This window comes from Vidua chalybeata, chromosome 2, assembly GCF_026979565.1.
Source record: "Vidua chalybeata isolate OUT-0048 chromosome 2, bVidCha1 merged haplotype, whole genome shotgun sequence".
Classification (NCBI taxonomy): domain Eukaryota; kingdom Metazoa; phylum Chordata; class Aves; order Passeriformes; family Viduidae; genus Vidua; species Vidua chalybeata.
Window position 1 is genome coordinate 100,513,802 of NC_071531.1, and position 18,709 is coordinate 100,532,510.

The following is an 18,709-nucleotide window of genomic DNA, read 5'->3' on the forward strand; positions in this document are numbered from 1 at the left end:
ATCAAACACATTTTGCACACTTGCATTAAACAGAAATTTATATAGCAAAGTACTTAAAATGCTTACATATTTTCCCAGGTGCAGCATCTCAAATTTAACATTCAGAAAATAAATATAAGGAAGGTATAAACATTTTACTAGGGAATTACAGTTAATTGGGAGAAAACCTCATCTGGAGAAAAAAAAGTCAGCTGAAACAAGGAAATATGAATTACTGCCTTCTCTAAACTATCAGCATTCTGTACAACAAATGAAAAAAAAAAAAGAGAAATTATGTAGCTTTTCATAACAATGTCTAGTTTCAACAAATCCTGGCAACCTCTTGTGGCATATTTTTCTTGGTATAACATTGAACAGTAGCAGTTTGATTTCAGGGCATTTTTCCCCCCTTACCAAGCAAGCACAGACAATAGGAGAATGGTTTATTATTTTTGGGAAATAACTTCGTGAATGAACTTTGTATTCTTATTACATGCAGCTCTCCCAGCTCCTCTTGGAGAACTGTGCTGCCAAACCCATATCAGTCATTTCTGAGGATGGGTGTGAGGCTAAGGGAAGAATTTCAGGCTTCAATGCTCTGCAGAGAATGGCAAGAAGAGTGATTGCCCACTCAGAACAGCAAAACAGCAATGAGCAGTGGGTAAATAGCTAAGTGTGGGAAAACTTACCAACCAACAAGTCCTACGCACCACCTAGGGAAACTTTAAAGCACAGGAAACTGGATTTATTCCAACAATATAATGTCAATGAGTACGAGAATACTGGGGGAATTCCACACTTGACAGGGAAAATATACAGCTGTTGAATCACTCATGACTTGCAGCAAATGTACTGCTGTATGATAAAGGGAGGTATTTCCCCATGCTGTAAACCAGTGCTCCACAGGAAACCTTTTCATGTGACTCAACAACCTCAGGTGCTGGAAGCAGAGGAAACATGTCAGATAATAGGGACATACTTGCTAAAGTCACTGCTCTCATCAAGGCTGTAGATAAACAACATCAAAACAGATCAACAGAACAACAGAGGAGGGAAGGAGGCTTGGGGTTAGACACCAGTGCTGTGCTGCTTTGCCTCTCTAACAGTTTGCTTTGTCCCTCAGGAGAGTCACTGGCAGAGTTGTGTGCATGAGTGTGACAGGAAGCAGTGCACGACATTCTGCCATAGATCTTACATGATGCTTCAGAGAAGAGAAATCATGACCACATCATGCATCGATGGTACATCATGCTGCTGAGGGTGGGGAAAAAAAACAAATTTCAGAACTCTTAGCTGATTTTTTGAAATGCATTAATATACTGTTACCAAAGTAATTATTAGATCCTTTGTTAAAATGCAGGTGTAGCATGTAACTCTGGGTCATGTGGAGGCAGTGGCTTTTTGAGGAATTGCCTTAAAAGCATGGTAAGGTACAGGTTGCCTATAGAGGTGGTGGATGCCCCATCCCTGAAATCTTTCAAGGTCAGGTTGGACTGGGCTTAGAGCAACTTGATTTATTTGAAGATATCCCTGCTCATTCCAGTGGTTTTGGACTAGATAGCCTTTAAAAATCCCTTCTAAGCCAAACAATTCTATGTTTCTGTGAAAGCAAACAGAAGAGACAGCTTTACCATGTCACTAAATATAATTCTTGTTGAAAATGGTTACTACAATAACAAGCAAAGGACACTGCTCTGTGTTGAACAGGGATTTCTCCTGTTAGGAAATCACATGAGTTCTTTCTATCCTTTTTCAGTAGCTTTTTAATTTAAAATAGTTCAATGTTTGTACAGAATTCAGTAAAATTATATCTAAATCTTTGCAAGAGCAGCAAGCTTCTTAATCCCTCATTTTATTATAACTACCATATACCATATATTCAACACTTATTGACTGTCACATAAAAGCGTCAATGTTTTTCTGTCATCTGCATGTTGTATTAATTAGCACAATCTATCACTTGCAGCGATTTCAGCAAGGTTGCCCTGACTTTTCTGGGGTGGAACAAGCACCGGCATTTGAAAAGCAGCTGCTCTTCCCCGCACTGGCGCTGAAGTCCAATAGTTCCCTCCAGTGGTGAAACATCTTCTTACATGGTAAAGGCGCCTTTCATCCTCCGCTTTTGAAGGTCAATCGTTATCGTGAGAAGCGTTAACATTTCTACAGAACACGATGTGTAATACTAAATGCTATTTTTTCCCTAAAAGTGCAGGATGAAAAGGAGATGCTGCACTATCCAACTTTTACAACAACTGGAGGATTCAATGTACTCAGTCTTAATTTTTGATCTGCTTTTTAATCTCAGACCTTCTGTTTTAATTTTAGTTATAATGCAAAGTGCACTAAAAACAGAAGGAATGTACATTTTTTCTTATAAAATACTGAAAAATATTTGGTTTTATCTGCTACAAATTTTTCCTTAGGTCACTGCCTTCTTAGTAAGAATTATTCTGTTTAAGATCGTTGTCTCCGCACTCTTTGATAAAGAATATATTTCAGAATTATCAGATCAGACTCACAGCTGACTAAAATTGATGACAATTGATTGTTACAGATTTACAACATATAAACCTGTGTTTTCAGGCTTCTTAAATAACTCTGCCTGGACTGAATCTTTTGGCCTGAAACTGCAGTTCTGTCTCAAGGTCAGTGTTCTGGAAAGCTGAAACATAAGGTATGAATGTCAGTGCTTGAGGCTCCCAATATACTTGACAAGAGAAACACATCCTGCAGCTGATTCAGCTCTTGCATGCCTTATGGCAGACTCTGCCTCTACCCAGACACTTCAAAGGAATCCTAGTGCAACTATCCTTAAATGAAAAGACTCAGTTAAATACCTATTTCATGTGATAAAGCCCAGGAACAGCACAGGTTGTCTGTTGTTTACACATATTTAAAGATTTGTTCTATGGCTGAATGCTGTGGAGAAAAGGACAGCTTTGATGAGGGATTTTAAGGGGAGAAGGAGGGCAGTTTCAGGATAACCATCATGTAATGACTGACTTTTAGATTTTTTCTCTTTTTGAGTATTGGCACAGAATTCTAATCTATTGAATCCTGACTTTATAACATTCCTATAAAATGCACACTAATAGACCAGTGGCCTTCTCAGTCCCCTTGGATAAAAGCTATCTGAGGTTCGTGATTAAAATTTTATCCTCAGGCTTTGTCATATCTGTCATATTTACTAAAGGACTGGAATGCCCTGCCTCAGGTGCAGTACGAATACATTATCTACCTTTTTGTGCATCTCTACTAAAATTATTTCCATGTCTCAAATTATGAGTTCATATTGTTGCTAAGACTTCTTTAATTGCTAGTGCATTTATTTTAGCTGGTTAAAATAACTGGTTAACTGGCGCAGCTAGGAAAGCAAGCAAGTTTTTTTGCAGAGGAGAGCTTGGTTATCTCAAGTTTTTTCCCAGTTATATCTGATGGTTCTGCCTTTTGAGTAATGGAAGGAAAGAAACACTTATAGGGATGCTTCATCTGAACTGCTTTACATAGTTAGTTTAGGATGACAGGAATTTTGCCCTAAAAAGTCCCTCTCAGTTGACTGTAAAGAAGTGAAGGAGTGAAGTGTCACTAGTTCAGATGTAAATAACTATTCTGGTATCTAAAGTAAGGTAAGATGCATCCAAGCCTTAAATTCTTAAGCCGTCACAGCCACAAGATCACTGTTAGTAAAGTCTCTTTATTGTCTTATTGCTGGCCACATATTTTCCGTTGCATTTCTAGCTTTCCCTATTGATTTCCTGGGCTGCAAGCTTCTCATTTATATATTACGTTCAATAATGTAACAATTCGATGTTGTCCTGTTTCCCGAGTGTTACACTGGGGAGCAGTGGGTGGCTGCTTTTAACAGCCATTTCCATTTGCAGTGAACCAGAGTAGGCTTTTGGCTAAAGGTTTTTACTTTCATGGTGGAATACTCTTCTCTTTAGCATCTTTTCAGTTTTTATCATAGAACTCCCATTTTTCTTTTGCTTTTGTTTCTACCTGCTTTTCTTCAGTCTCACAATTTTCATCAACTATGGAAAAATAGCAATTTTGCAGCATCGGCCAATGTTCAGGGGAATCACATTGCCTGTCTTGGACATCTATTTAGAATTTAGTAACTCACATTGTGGTGGTGCCTTGCTCTTTGCATTGACTATGGAGGGGATCTGGATGGGAAGAAATCTACCTCTTGGATAGCCAACATGAGATGAGACTTCCTAGGGCTTTAAGGTGGGTGACATGTTGCCTTCTAGCATGTTTGCTTTGTTGTTGCCTGAAGAAAGAGTCCAAGGCAAATAGTTCTAAACTCATGGTAGATGATTAAAACTACATGACATAAACCCCATCTATTATCTCCAGTTATCCCTGACTGACTCCAGGCCAGGAATTAATGTAGCTCTATCCATCATAGTGAGACCATAATTGAGTTACTCTGCACTGAGAGCAATAATACTTTCTGTGTTAAAGGATAGCAAGGAATAATTTTAGAAACTCTAATAAGTTGTGTGACCTCCATGCTACATTGCTGAAATTGAATTCTCCCATGGCAAGACAATTGCTCCCCCGCAGTCTGCCTCTCACTGCAGACAAGTCATAAGAAATAATTCAGCTATGGTTTCATGGTCTATAAAGAATTTCCCTCTGTCCCACTCTGCTGTATTCTCTTCTTGTCTTCTATGATTTAGCACATTCACAATTAGTTTCTGAATTATCAGGATATACAGACAGGTTAGCAGTGTCTTTGTAGTACTACTACTGCATCATTCACTACTTCATCTCTTGCCCTAAACAAATTTTTTCTAAAGGTCTTTAGCATTTCAGTCATGTGAACTGTCTCACCAGTTGTTAATAATACTTGCGTTAGTGAAAATTTCCATGTGGAATTTCTTTTCCTCCTGGACTTTTAAAATTAGTTCCTAATGACCAGAACAATTTTGATGGGTGGTTGGAAACAAAATAATAAACTTTGATGAGTATAGCAGAGGAATGTGACTGGGAGACAGACACAGGCTCAATGAGTAGAAGTGAAAGAAACAGTACTACATAGGCCTGTGTCCATTTTATACTACAGAGCCTGTAGTGGAACATGAGGTTCCTAACTCTGAAAAATCCTCAATTGTCAGCTGATAAGCTTGTCTTGCTCCAGCTGCTGGAGAACAGTAACAGTCTGTGTTACTGTCAAGGTCTGTTAACTCATGTGACAGGGACCCGTGCAAAAGATCTGAAGGATCTGTTGTTAACTCCACAAATGTCAGAAGAATCTCACAAGGTTACTCTATTTTTTTAACTGGCTCTTTGGACTAAGCTATTTGTTTGATGCTCAGTTTTCCATGGAACTTCTTTCTCTTCTTCATGGCGCCTCCAGTGCTTCCTCACAGGGTGCAGTAGCTGCTTAAATTCTTTAAGGCAGTAAGTATAGTAGCTGGAGAGGTAGCACCTAGATCCCATTGCAGCTCAGCACTGCAACTACTCCTTCACTCTGTGATCTAATGGCTCAAGTGTGTTCAGCACCATGGGACCCCATTTTTTGCTGTCTTCTGCACTAGAAAATAAATGTCTTGAAAGCCCTAAGTGAGAGTTTTCTTATTAATGTTCTGTGTTGTGCTGCAGACTCTCTGAGGTTATTCTGTTATTCTGCAATGGTGTATAGAAGTTCCTAAACCTTCAATATGCTCAAGATATGGTTTTACATTCATTTGAGAATTTGAGTTTTGGTGAACTACCCATAATAACAGCAGAGTTCTTTGGCTGAACTTGGAATCCTACCCAGAGTGAGGTTTCTCACAGAAGCATGTGGAGAAGAAATTCATCCCAGTGCAGTTATGTAATTCCCTGGTCTGCTTCTGAGGGAAGCTGTGTGCAGAAAAGATTTTATTTTCTAGATAGGAAAAAACCACTTTTCAACAGGTTGTTTGCATTACTGTACACAACTCCTCCCTGAATTGCTGGAAAATGTTGTTTCTATAGCCATACCCATTTTAATGAACTTCTCCTTTATAATTATTCAATTATTCATTCTGCTGCTCAGGAAAACCAGCATAACAATGATTTAACAAAGCACTGCAGCAATTAGCACTCACAAAACAACAAAGAAACACCTCCCTACTCAAAAGGGATCAAAGTGTGAAATCACAAGTAACTCATTACAAAAGTAAATCATTACAATAACACCATTTCAGTTCTTAATAGCAATCACAGTCTTTTGGTGGATTTGACTCCTTTCCTTCAATACCTAAAAAGAAGCTACAGAGGATGCTTATTCCATTTTAAGAAATGTAGTAATTAAGAATTTCAAAGCTTTTCTGTTTTTTCTGTTGAAAAGTAGGATCTAATAGATCAGTTGCTGAATCGCTGCAGCTTTTGTGTAGTCTAAACCCTCTCACTTCAGTAAGTTGGAGTCTGGAGTGGAAAAAGGAACCATATGTTGGCAGTTACACCTATAGGGTGTTTATCTGTCACTTTGAAAACTTAATCTAACTCACTTTGCCTTCATATTGCCCAAGCAGCTGCAGATGGCTTTCTTTCCATTTGAATGGCTTTGAATTCTCTGCTTCTCTTGCTTGCTTTATTTTGTTTTTGTCTTCATGATACATTTTATTACTAAATGATGGTAGAAGGCATTTTGACCACATTTCATGTTATTGGCACCAGAGACTTTCCTAAACATGCTTACTTAGACCTTTGAGAGTGCTAATTTTCTCATATAAAGGGAGTGTTAAACTTTAGTGTCCTTCCCAAATCCTTTAATTTTCTGATACCATTTAGTATAGTTTTATTTGCTTTTAATACTTGCATGTGGAAAATAACGTACATTAGGAAACAAACAATACAAAATCTGTCATAAAAGAGCAGCTTATCAGAGAAGCAGCAATGCAACATTGTTTTTAGAAGCAATGGAACAGAAGAAGAGCTGACATATTGTTATGCTAACATTTTTAATTAATGATGTATAGAAGGTCAAGTATAAATGAGAAAGAGAAGATCTACTAATAGAAAACATGTGCTAGTATACTAAAAATAGAAGTTTGAATATGTGCAATAGAAAAGCTGAGAATTCTGATTAAATGTTTGATTAGAAATACATTGGTTGAGTTACTTTTCTCTCCTGAATGGAAAATGAGGCATACTTCTGAGGGATAACAAAAGGGAAACTTTGACCATTGAGACCAAATTACTAGTGTGAAATACATGCCCACTTTATTACTTCCTCATTCATTTACGGCCGTTGTCTTTGGGGCGTAGCTGGGGACAGTTTGTTTAACCTGGGGGTTACTTTGAATCGATAGCCAAGTGGGAGTACTCCTTCAGTGGGGATTTAGCAGTCATGAAAGTGAATGGTCTGTTTCACAGCCATTAAACCTCTCACTTCTGCAGATGTGCCTAGTAAACTCCAGCTGGGAACGATGCTCCTTAGCAGATCCACCAGTGTAGTTCTTTAGTGCTGGGATTCCAAGTAATTAATCTCCCTCCACTTGATGTTGTGTCAGCTGATCAGCCCCCTTGCCCACACGGCAGAGACTTTCTCTAGTGGAATGGGCAGCAAGGCAGGAGACCAGGAGTGAAGGATTCACCCTCTCCTCAAGTAAGTGTCTTGCTGAAATTAATTGCTGTAAGAAAGCAGAATTGCCCTGCAGAGGTGTCCTTCACTAGAGTCTTTTGGTGGCATTGGAGATGCCACAGCAAATCCTTTCTTCCTGCATTTGGGACAGAGGTGGTGACATTCAGAAAAATCAAGCCAAACAGTGGCTTTTGAATTTCAAATTACCTTTTCTGCTGAGGTACTCCACAGATAGTTCTGCCAGCATTTGCCACGACAATCTCCTATATTTAGAAATACACAGCTCCATCAAAAATAAAAGTATAGAACTTGGCCCTCTAGAGGGTGATTTTTTCCATGTGAGATAATTAAACAGATCCACATGGACAGTAAAATTCCTTTTTAGGCACCTGTGGCATTATACTCCTTCCATTCAGTAAACATTTTGCCTGCTTTACTGCATGTTAAATGGCTGGTCTGTAATGAGTAATTTTTTTTTTTCATTTTAATGAAAAAAAAGAAAAAATTCTTAAAAACCCCAAAAAGCTTAGCAACTTTGCTCAAAAGTGAAATGCAGACAGAATATCTGATATTATACCTCACCTAAAGCAGTATAATCATGGTCATTTACTGTCCCAGAGCCTGCAAAATATGGCAGAGACATTACAGATGACAAATCCACAATTGTTACTGCAAAATTATTAAGATTTGTAGTCAGTAATCTCTGGAGAAAAAGAAAATGTGAAAGCTGAATTCTTACATAGTATAAAGACTGTAATCTGGTGCCATTTTTTAAACTGGAACCATTTGAGGTAATAGGTCTCAAACTTTTCCACTGTTTCCAGCATGCTCCTGAATTCTCTTCCAGTTTTAACTGCAGTCTTTTATTCCTGCTCCTGGCTGCGAATCCTGCTTTTGCAATGAAACTTCTGTTGCACTCACAGCCTTTACTGAGTTTTATGAGCCACTATAGTTTTCACCCAGTGTATTATTTTGCATTTCTGCTTTCCTTCATTTATAACTATCACCAGGCATTTTTAGAAAGCTGCAAAAATGCATTAGAAATGACAACATTAATGGAAAATCATTGACACTTGACACTGTAAGAAGTACAAATCACATCTTTTGGTCTGTAAGGTGTCTGCCAAGTCCCATCTGCTTCACAACATTCTGCAGCAAATTTGGTCAGCACAGTCGAGGAAAAGGGATTGTCTGCACTGAAGTGATTGCTGTTTCCACCTCCTTTGTTATCATTCCCATATCTATAGCTCTTTGACATGGCAAGTCACTGCTGAGGGAGAAGTGTGAAGTGACTGTCAGCTGATGGCCCAGCATCAAACCAGACCAATTAGCAATGTCCCCATCTGCTGCCTAGGCTCATGCTTGTTCCCAGCCTGTTCTGGGAGCCAGGAATTGAGCTGGAAGCTGTGGCCTTTATGCACAACAGCAAGTGGCCAATTTCTTCTATGCTACATGTTGTCCAAAGAAGTTCTTACAGGAGCTGGAGAATGGAAGTATTACCAGCACCTTTCTTACAGGAGCTAGGCCTTTTCTCTTAAGAGGTCACCACAGACTAGCCGGGGGCCATTTAAGACAGCAGGTTGGAGTTGGTGGCAAAAAGAGAGCTTCTACCCTTGCACATCTGTACTGGGACAGAAACTGCCCTGTGTGGTGGAAGGAATCAACGTGCTGAATATCCTCTTCATTAGGTTAAAATCTTACAGTAATCTGACACTGATGAAAAATGGACAGGGAGACTAATGAAAACCTTATCCTGTATCTAGCAAATCCTTAGAACTTTGGATTTATGATACGGGGCTATCAACTACTGGCTAAACTAAACTGAGAAAATATTTGCACACATTGACATGAAAATGCAGTCTTCTAGGGCAGGTTTGCGTGCTACTTAGTCATGATTACACGTGGCAATAGGATTCTTAACCTGTGTTTTGTGATTTTACTTTTCAGAAGCCTCTCATCTTAAGGGCTGTCTGAAAAGCTTGCACAGCAACTCCAGTGTTCCCAGTCCTTTCCAGCACAACTCTAAAATGGACTTGCATTGCCTGAAATTCCTCTATGTGTCCGTTGCTAAAACTCCTGCTCCTGAGGACTATATCAAAGTCCTACCTTGGGGTCCAGGAGTGGAGATGGGACTCTGCAGTGAGAGTTGTCTGAGTATCTTTGCCCTTCTGATTCTCAGGTGGTTAGAGTACAGTTCTAAAGTGCCAAGGTTGTGGGTTTGATCCCTATATGGGCCATTCTTTTAGGACTTGGACTTGAGTTGGTTCATGTGGGTCTATTGTTGGTCCATTCCCTTCTCCATTCTGTTCCAACTCAGAATACTCTGTGAAATGTACATCTGTGTCAAGAGATGGTTTCCGATTTTTTACATTTTTAAAATCTAAAATCACTCCATGGGGCACAGGTAAACATCTTCTTTGGCAGGAGATAAAGCTGAAGCCCAAGAAGCTTGCTCTGATGTGGATTCCATTTGTAGCAATAAAAGCCCTGATAATCTGCATTCCCATCCTTTCCTGCTTGTCTGTTTCTTACTGGGTGAAAACTATAATGACAAACATTTTATGACAAGTCAAACTGAAGGAGAGCACCTTCATGTGGATTTGCATCTGTTGGAGTTGTGTTGTATCTAAAAAGAACTTTTGTTCATGCTTTTTCCTCCAAAGTGGCACTAACAGCCACTCTGCTTTTTTTTGTGAAGCACTTGACATAATTGTGTATTTTTGCAACTGTTTCCCCTTTGCCAGACACTGTGATTGCACTAGTCTCTTCTTCTTAGGAAATCAGACTAAAATAGCTCTACAGCCAATTTTGCTTTTTCAAGCAAATTATCCAGATACATTAAAAGCAACAATGAAAATAATATCTCTGGCAGTTCCTTTATACAGTGAGTCCAGTTTGACCCCAGAGGAGATGTCAAGACTGCTTAGTGTACGTAACAGTAGAACATGTCACAGTTCATGTGGTTTTCTGAGGCATAAGCCAGAGAGTAAAATCTTGCTCCTGGTGTCAATCAGGAAAAATACTGAACTGTAAGAAAGAAATGGACCCGTAACATCTTTGTCTGTATACTTCTTCTGTCAGGGCTGTTCACATTTTCTGCTTTGTTTAATAGTAGGAAGTGGAGTGGGTGGAAGGGAAAAACCCCATCATGATTGGCTGTTCTTTTTCTAACAGAAAATTAATTGAGAGGGATTGGAGAAGTGTTCTTCTTCTCTCTGAGGAGCCTCATCCCTGATTTGTCCTCTGGGATGGCTGCATCTGGTTCAGCTTAGCTGTATCTGTCTTCAGTATCGACCCTTGATCCAGTTTCACATGTCTGTTGGAATCCTGCCTTTTCTCCCTTGCTTCCATCTTGCAATTTTTCTTTCTCCTACTATTCTTATTTAATTTTAGGCTTGTTTGCTTTTTGGAAGCTCCTGTAAATCATCCCAAGATCCAAGAAGAGTGCTAGCTACTGGCAGGTTGGCTTGATTTCTTTGGCGTTTTAATGCTACTTGCAGTAGCTATACTGCACGATCAAACTGTGACACTGATCAAAAGCAAAAGAGAGCCAGTAGATGGCACCATTTATTATATTATAGAAGATTCACAACCAGAGCTTGGAGGGTTTTCCCCCCTTAAACCTGTCAGTAAAACATAAATCAACCCTCCATTTTCAGAGATGTTACTTACAAGCTTAGTAGAGACCTCACTTTATATCCTTTCCCAGAGCTTCCTGGGAAGGACTCTGTGACAATGCCTTAAATGGAAAAATATTTTAGAAACAATAATGGAACTAGAGGTCAATAGGATACAGCCCAGGGGAGCTTTCTTCTGTTTTGCTCTTAAAACACGCCCCATTGCTGCTTTACTTTCTTCATTCTATTAAATAACATTTACTTTGAGGTGTATCTCCAAACCCAATAACTTCAGAAAAGAACTGAGCAATGGTCAATTACAAACATGGTTTAGCTCTTCTGTAATAATGAATAGCTGTATTTTATTGCAACATATAGCAGCTGTTATCTAGGGCTCTCAGAGTGCTTCAGAACACTAATGAACCGTGCCTTGCAACACCTCTGCCAGATAGGGAATAGTAATTCCCCAGAAGTCCCACTGACCTCTGTGGCTGCTTGCATGGTCCTGTGTGTCTGAGAAAGACATACTCATGTGAGTAAAGAATACAGAACCAGGAGTAAACAGTGCAATATATTTTATGCCATTTCAAGTATTTATTTTTCCCAAAAGAAAAAAAAAAAAAAAAAAAAGAGAAAAGGAAGTAGTTTTGCCTTTCAGGAGTTAGCCTCTGTAGCATTTTTGGTGGGGGATCAGACTGCTTGCTTGAAGGTTAGCTCCAAGTTTTCAATTGATAGTGCATGCACTTTGTGTGCTTCAAAGACAGATTAAGTGACTTCAGCATCATTTACTATTAAAGGTTAAAAGCTGTTGCTCTTTCTAATCTCCTGCTGCAGAGCCAATGTAATTTTAATACTGTGTGCTGTAGAAAAGGAAAGAAATGCAATGCTAAAACATTTAAAATTATATATTTTTCCATCTTTATTTTAAGTTATGGAAACTGTCTGCAAAAAGCTAGTAAGTGTTTCCAGTCAATGATAGTTTCCTGGCTTCAAAAGATTCTGAAAATGAAATGAAATATCTAGCAGGAAAAAAGCCCCTACACACCAAGAGGAGAAGACAAAGAAAAAGAGAACAACTTCAATTTTCTATATTTATCTCTGTGTTATGTGTATCCGCTTCACTGGGTTGTCAATTTTAATTGGTCTGCAACCTACTGTAGTTGACTTCACACTGGTTCAATTAAAAAATCCTGTTGCTACTTTTCTTCCATATTACTCATAAATAGGAGTATTGTAGGAGTAATAATTTTGCTAGTGTCCTGGCAAAATGCCAGCTTAGGTAATTATATTCTGCCTATGGAAATTTCAGTTGCCGATTCAGCTGAATATATTAGTCTTTATTTTCCATTCCTGATCATCTTATTACATAGCACTGCTGTGTATTGCTGAAGAGCCACCCTACCTGTGGCTGCATTATAGTGATGGCTGAATTAAGGAAAAAAAAATCAGAATCTCTCCTCCTAGTAAAAATCTAGACTATTTACAACATCAAAGTGCAATGTTGGGGTGACAGTTGCTTGAATTAAGGAATATTTGATCAAGTTTGCATGGAAAATGGGGATGAACTGTACAGCTAGTTAATGGCTTGTGGAAACTTTGAATAGTGATGTGGTTATGACAAAGAACAGTGGAAGGATTTTATAGTCTCACTTAGGGAGATCTTTGCAGGCAAGCTAGGTCAGGCTGAGTCTTTGACATGAAGAATGGTCTAGTTTGGGAAAAATAATCCTTTAACAGCCTATGTGATGGGATTGCACAAGGACTACTTATCACCTAAGGCAAAAAGAAGAGGGACAGTTGAAGAAAAAATAGTGATAGTGCCCTCAGAAAAGAGTGTCTGGACATAGTAACTTTATACATAATTTTCTGCAAGGATGTCACTATGAACTCTTTAAGAAAAAATGAAACAACAACAAACATTCCTCCCCCATCCCCCAAGAACAAAAATCAAGACTAGCCTACTGAAATTGAATCTTGAAGAATGTTTACTTTTGTCTGTTTTGCAAATTACCCATGGTGTTGTAGAAAAAACAGATATTTGTTCACAAAATAACCAGTGCCTACTTAACAGTATTTATTGACATTAACATGAGAAAAATTGAATAAGTCTGTGTTTTGAGTACACCCCCTTCCCCCTCATGGGGCAGTAATATCTGGATAAGAATAAAGAACAAGGATCGTGCCAGCTTGGAGTGATTTCTAAAGAAAAAGTACAAAATAAGTAGAACAGTGATAAAGTATAGTACACATTCATGAGATCAGCAGGAAAGAGATAGAATAAAGGTCAAAATACCAATCTTCTCTTTTGAAAAAACTCTGAAGCCAGGGAGGTGTGTTCTGACTCAAAAGGCAGAGAAGTATCTTAATTCATAGACTTTTGATGATGATTTGGCACCTACCTGTGACTTGTGTCTTGGGGACATCTACAGTTTACAAATATTCTTAATTTTTGCTTCATTAGCTAGGAAATGGAAACTGCATTTTTGTATCTGTCACTCTGCAATTTGGCTTGTATTATCCACACTGTCTCTCTACCTGAGTTTACTGAGCTTATGTAGTGTTGCCTTGTGAACTGTCTTCATATTTTTTTCCTGTGGGATTATAAAGACCTTGTTCAGCAGACTTTTCCTTATCTAAGTCAGAGTGATTATTCTGAGAAGCCTCCTTGAGTTAACTGGAGTTTCAGTGGAACTGGCCACAGGGTGGAAAATCTTCTGTGTGACCAATGATGTGGGCTTTGGCCCAAATATCCTGCTTCCCATAAGTGGTGGTTTTGAATTCTCCTAGATTTAATTTTTCACACTTAGGAGAGGAACACAGTTGTTTTCATTTCCTAATAGTGACTGGAAGATGAAAACCAAGCTTCAGGGCCAGTGGCAGTTCCCAGGACTGCAGCATTAGCTCACGCACCCGATCATACGGCAGCGATGCAATCCGTTAGCATACGGTACACGGGGAGCTGTCAGGTCTGTAGCAATCCAATTAAGTTACATGGTTTCTAAAGCTAGATGATTTGAGGAAGCTTAAAATAGAGTTAACACTGTGCTGGCTCAACAGCTGTGTCAATTATCTGGTTGGACGTGCTTCCAACTCTGCCTGCTGAAGCATGTAGAGGTTTTTTTCTCCCCTTCTTTCCTAAAGCAAGACCACGGAGAACACATTTAGGAGTTAATTATTTCCTACCTTTATTATTATTTATTGAATAAGAATCCTTATATATATATCAGAAAGAGACAGTATATTTGAAAGACACTGAGGAAAAATCCCAGACAGAATAAATGGATAGCATAATGCATTTTTCAGACGTTTTCTGAAACTGAAGTTCCCGTATAATAGCTGAAGTGGCATTAATTTGCATGAAGGTCACTATTTGACCTTTGCTGTGGGAAGCCTACGTGTTTCTTGTCAAAATCTTTTCCTTCTAACCTTTAGTATCAGATACCTGCCTGCATTTCTCTTTGCTAGTCCCATTATCTTTGTATCTGAAATGCATGAGACAGAAAAGGAAAGTGGCTTTGTGGCATAGCTCTCTATTTTTACAGCATCTCTCTTTGTGGCAAGTTAATCAAAAGCCCTGTGTGAAGCCCTCTCTGAGCTCAGCCCTCCATCCTTCCCAGGTATTCAAGGACTTGCAGGCAGGTAACCCCATCACACTCTCACTGCAGGTTCCCCACAGGTGTGTGTGCTTCACTTTTTGTCTAGTAATTTGTACAAGGAGCTGCCTTACCTACTTTGTGGGAAACAGGCAAGATTACCGTACTTCTCAGAACCCTTCTTCTTTTTAGTCAGAGGGATTGTCCACCCACAGGAGAATTACCTAGCTCCTGGCTTGGTGAAAAGCCTGAGGAAAGAAAAGAGTCACTCACTGAACACTAACAGCACCTGGCCTTCTTCGTCGTATTGGGAAATTAAAATAAATTTTAAACAAAAACACTGTGCTGCCAGCCCTGAGAAGCAAAATCATAGTTGTGACAAAATAGATGACAAAATTAATACTGCCTTTACTGGGAACACAATTTTAGCCCAGATACATTGATCTAAGAAATTACCAACTTGATCTCATCTCCAACCCCAGAGCAGGAAGCAGGAGAACTGGCTACATCTGTACAGGAGTGAATACAATGCACCGTGTTATGTTTCACGAAAGGTGAATCGCAAGAATAAAGGAAAATTCACAAAATAAAGCCAAAGGTGAAGGAGCAGAGTGGCTGCACACCTGCTTTGGAGATTCCTAAACCCAACCCAGCTCTGCAAAGGTTCCTCAGAATTTAACACTTCCAGAGTTGGTAGAATTATTTAATTTTTATACCATGTAATGGAGAACACATCTTACTCTTGTATGCTGTATCAGACACTGATGGAAAATGAACTGTTTGTCTCAACAGTTTAGTTGGCATGAGCATTCCCATCAGCTCATGTCTTATAGAAAACATTCTGCTAAATGCAGAGGTTAGCTAAGTCTGGCCTTCTGTGAAGAATAAGCCAATATTGGTGTGGATATTGGTGGCTGGTTTTTGCAATGGCTTTTGAAGTGTTCAACCATGGACTGCTTGTTGCTCAATTGCTCCCTTCCATTTTTGGTATCAAGATATTTGACAATACATGTTGATACATTGCCTCCTAGTATCCTGTTTGCCAGCCAACAAAGCTGACTCGAGAAGACAGACACACACATGCCTTCCAATACAGGAATCATGTTCTCAGAACAAATTCAAATATTCTGCTGTGACCTTGAGTACAACATCATATGCAGAAAACAAGGGTTGAAAAAAAAAATTAACAAAAATGGCCCATCTGCAGTCACTGGCAAAACTCCCGAGGGAAAGCTAGGAAGAAAAGGAATCAGGAAAAAATTTAAATGCAGTTTTCTCTTTTACTGTGTTTTAAATCCCATTTTCTTGGCTTCTCTTTGTCTTGCTTTGTTGTTGTTTGTCGCTAGCCTGCGTGTTCTCGAGGCTTTATAATGCTTCATCTTAAGGGGGAACCTGGAGAGCATATTTTCCCTGCTAACAAATAACCTGGATCTTTTTCATCACTGAAGCCAATCACAGGCGGGAGATTGCACTTGGCAGAGGGTTGAGATTTGCATATTAACAGAGTAGTTATTGAAGAATAGCTGTCTTGCATTTAGACCAAACCGTGCCCTCCGATTCGCCAGCACCGGCTATCAGCCAATGCAGATGAGGGATTCAAAGGTCAGATGGTTTTTATTGTTTGTTGGTTTTTTTTTTTTTTAATTTTTAAAGAGAGAATTGTGCACTACTAATGATATCAAGTTAGATAGTGAACCCCACTTGCAGAAAGCAAAGAAAGTGGAGTGAAGCTGCTTGGCTGTGGCTTTGTCACAGCACAGCCGCTGTGCCCTCTTGTTGGTTCCGACGAGTCTCCCTGCCTAATGTATCATATTGTGTATATTAATGTTTCAGCTTTACAGTTCCATTTCCATTAGGGGAAGATTGCCCGTGAGCCTCTTAGTGGATAAATAGGAATTTACAGCTTTCAAAAATTCTCTTAAAGCTTGCAGGATCCACAGAAGAAGGAATTACACATGACTATTTTTGAAGCTTTAAAAGGTCCAGAGGGCCTAATTGTGCTCTCAGATATGTCTGTGCAGCTCCGATTGAAGTCTTGGGATATAATGCATGCTTATGTGACAGCTAAAATGAGTTCTTTTTAAATGAAAAAAAAATAATCCTTCAGTTATTAAAAAATTAGATTGTAAAGTCTCCAGGGTCAAGCCAGCAACTTCCCAAGAGCTATTCAGAACATAACAAAGTGAGGTCTTGGTTGGAACTCATCTCTGTACCAACCTGCAAATAAAAAATAAATGCTGAACATGTTAGTGAAATACAGTAATGACAGTAGTACCTTCTTCTGCAGATTTGTGCATCCATGTTTGTGTGCTTAGACTTGTCCAGGCAGTTCTGTGGCAAGGAAGGAGGGGACAACCCTAAATTGCAATAATGAAATAACCTTAACAAGTGTGTTCATGCTTCATTCAATTACATTAAACAAGACCAATACTGGCAGAAATATTTTCCTTGACCTCTGTTTTATATCAGCCAAGTCTTATGCAACTGACAAGAGGTTAAACCTTGTTTTGTTGTTATCTGTATTTCTAAGTACAACTGCACTCAATGTTAGGAGAGAGAAATGAAGAAGCAAATTTAACACAGCCAAAAGAAATACAGTTCAGAAATATATTCAGGCCCTGAAGTTTGTGTAGGTTTTTTTCATTAGTCCTTGATTTTGCAAGCTAGTTTACACTACAGGTGAAATACAAGTTGTGCATGAATTTCCCCATGGCATTTCTGTGTGCTGTTCAAAAGCTGCTTGCTTAGGGGTGAACAGGCTTAGGGCCTGGGCTTTAAAAAACTGAAAAGATGTCTTTTTCTGTAAATAACTTAGAAGAGGATTCCCAAGCTATAATTACATCTTACTGTCATCAGGACTACATTGAACAGAAATTCTTCCAGCAACTTTTTCTTTATTCAGCTAGCTACCACTAAAAAGCAAAGCAAGAACCCATCAGGAAATAAATAACCCACACCTGCACAGCTGGATCAAGAGTGGCTCCTGCTCCTTACCTAAATCAGTGCAATAATTTCCTTATTTTGTCCTCCATGTGTGTCCTTGTGTTGCTCAGTATAATATGTGTCAGTATTATTTGTTGTCACTTCTCAAACTAAAGCTGTGACACTAACCCTGCCAGCCAAGGGAAAAAAACTACACACAGAGGCAACACAAGCCAGTATTGTTTAAATCAGATGAGCCCAGTGGTGTGTAAATTGCGTCTGTTGCGTAAGTGTGCTCACTGGTAGACCCAAACTGATGGGCTGGTAAGCATACATAATTAGCTCAACACCTGTGTATGTAATGCCATACTGCTTTGGTGAAAGAAGTACTGTTGAAAATAATAGGCAGGAGATCTTTCTATCAGATTTTCTTCCTACCACTAGAAATCATAGCTGCTGTGTGCAATATTTAATACCTCATGGTAGTTTCCATCTTTCAGCCACAGCCACTTTTCACTTGCCAACTAATCACCACCTAGAATTGTGCTGAAACACATTGTAAATGAGCATTCAAAGGTTTTCTCTGCCTCTATATCATAACCATCTCTACAGAGGAAAGGACTGCTTACAGCAGCCCTGCATGGTAATTTAGGCCAGGAAAGAAGCAGGTTTTTCCATTTCAAATAGCAGGAAGAGTTCAGATTAGCCAGCACTGTCCTTGGGAGCAGAGCTGCAGCTGCAAAATCCTTCCTTAACTCTCTGCTCAGACGAAGCATTCAGCGGTGTCTCTGGGAGCAGCGTTGGGCTCTGGGGAAGCACTTGTTGCTGCCAACACTCCTAGGCCCACCACCTTGTCCTGGGAGGAGCTGTATTCGGCCACTTGCCCCATGGCTTCCCGGATGAAAAACTGCGGATGAAAAAGGTGCTCTTGCCACACTTGGTTGTCTCTTGCCCGGGAGATGAATAAGCAAAAAAAACCAGACCCTCTAGCTAAGGGTATTCCCTAAAAGGTGCTGGTTCAAAGCCATGGCTGAAGGGTA